Source organism: Pituophis catenifer, unplaced genomic scaffold (assembly GCF_029215685.1).
Source record: "Pituophis catenifer annectens isolate HBS135680 unplaced genomic scaffold, rPitCat1.0.hap2 SCAF_3, whole genome shotgun sequence".
In the NCBI taxonomy this organism is placed as follows: Eukaryota; Metazoa; Chordata; class Lepidosauria; order Squamata; family Colubridae; genus Pituophis; species Pituophis catenifer.
Genome location: NW_027256883.1, coordinates 62,044,989 through 62,047,453, shown reverse-complemented (window position 1 = coordinate 62,047,453; position 2,465 = coordinate 62,044,989).

Sequence of the window (2,465 nt, the reverse complement as noted above, 5' to 3'; positions counted from 1 at the left end):
AACTGTCGCACTGCCCTTCATTTATCTGAAGGTCAGGCTTGTAGAATTTGTAACCATTGAATGAAATGATGTTTAATGCTTTCGTTAACTTCTGAGCAACATGTACATGAAAATGTAACCTCAGCATATTGTGTAACGTCCTTGTCAGATCTTTTGAAGCTAATATACATTAAGCTCTTAACATCATAGTCATATATGAATTTGTTTCACCACTGGTTTTATGAGTGATAAGAATCTGTAGGTGCTATTCAGTTAAAATGGAGTTGTAGAATTATAAGTGTCCACTAAGTGGAAACATGGGACTAACACTTAATGCATTCATGAGTAAGTCTCATTGAATCTTCATAGAGAAATGCATTGTCAGCCTGTACAAATGCTGATATTTTGATTTTCAGTCATGGATCTAGAAAGGAAAATGAACATTCACTGAAAGCTATTTTCTATATTAGCTATGTTTATATAGAATAAAGTATAAACTATGTTTATATAGTACAACCCTTTTTAGTTGGGGTTGAGGCATAGGCATTTGACAGCAGGAGTCATTTTGGAGATAACCTAAGCGTAATGGGCTTCTCAATATTATTTGATGCTGTCAATGATTACCTCCTTTTGGATTGGTTAGAGGCACTATTTTCCAATAGCTTTGTTTACCCATGAGTGGGCAATTCCAGTCAAGTTAGGATAGAGATGTTGGATTGGTAGGTATTTCTCTGTGGAGAACCCCAGTATTTGATATTCCTCACCTTACTTTTTAATAGCTTCATGAGCTTGCTGGAAGAAGATACTAACTGGTTCTAGATGGGTATCACTGTTATACGGATTATACTCAGCAACTGGAGAGAGTAAGAAAGATGACTTTGATGAAGATATGCAAAAGCTGTTCCTTAGGCAAATGGGGCTGCATATCTCTGTCAAGTTCATTTTCCTTATTCTCTACAGTTACACAGTGTATTCTTGGCATCAGTCCCCATGGAAGTCTTAACTGGTGCTAGGAGACTGTGGGCTGTGAATGAAACAACTTGAAATTGAACCCCAGCCAGAGGTGGTATTCAGCTGGTTCGGACTGGTTCTCCCGAACTGGTAGCGGAAATCATGGGTAGGCCCGCCCACCTGCCCCAGCTCTATGCTATTCTATTTAGGCATATTTTTGAGGTCAGGCACATGTGCTGAAGGCGCGCGAATGAGCAAAACACATGCACAGAAGGCTGGGTGCATGTGTGGAAGGCAGGTGCACATGCTAATTGGGCACATGCACGCACAAAGAGAGTGTGTGCGTGTGCAGCGAACTGATAGTAACATAATGTGAAACCCACCGCTGACCCCAACAATATAGGCTATTTGTCCAATAATCATTTGGTTTATTGCCTGTCACCAGTTTTAATTCTGAAGAGAATGATACTCCCCATGAAAAATCTCTTGTGATTTATGTAATTTTATATTTTATTTTATTTTTTTATTGAAAAAGTTTTCAAATACAAATTTTTTCCCCTTTTTTCTCCCCCCCTCTTCCCTAACCCCCCCTCACCACCCATCCCCCCCTGTGACTTCCTCACAACAAAGACCTAATTCATAACAGATTACATAATATTTTACCATCCCCTTACACCCTCCTCTAAATACTAACCCTTACTTACGAAATATATAATTAATATTGTTACTTCCCCCTTTAACCATACATTTCAAAAAAAAAAAAGAACATTCTACTATAACATTGTATAATAACTTCTAATTTACCATAATATTATTATAACTTCCAATTTAGCAATAATCTGCCCTTCTTCTCCCCTCCTAAACTTATCTCTGTATATTATTACAACATTTCATAACCACCTTCCACTTTAAAACTATATAGTAAATCCTACTTTAACATTTAATCTTTTGTGTATATTAATATAACATTTCAATGCAGCCTTCCCCATAAATCCTAAGAATTGTTGTGTATGGCAATTTTGTAGGAAAGTGGGTGGAAATAGGTTAATTTACTGATTGATTAGTTTAAGAAAAGGGATGTTTAAGTGATATATTTAGGGGAGTGGAGGAAATGGATAGAGTTGAATAAATGTTAAATTAGGATTTATGTAATTTTATGATGATGTTATCCATTCAGTTGCATCTGGCTGTTGGTGCTTCTATTGGCCAGGTCTCTCCACATCTTCTGATCTTGCACTACTTCTTTGAGTTTTTCTATGCTTTGGCTGGTGTCAGCTTTGATGGTGTCCAGCCACCATGTTCTTTGGTGTCCTGGTGTCCTTTTACTGCCAACTCTTCCAAGCATAATCACTTTTCTCCGGTGAATTCCCCTGCATGACATGGCCAAATAAGTGAGACACAGTTCTGTGTTTATGCAATTGTATATGTATTTTTAAAAATAGTGCTTTCATTTAATTAAAACTGCGAACAAAGGAAGCAGAGTTGAGATTCTGTAACACTCCAAAGGGGAAATAAGTATGAATTTCAAGAAATTT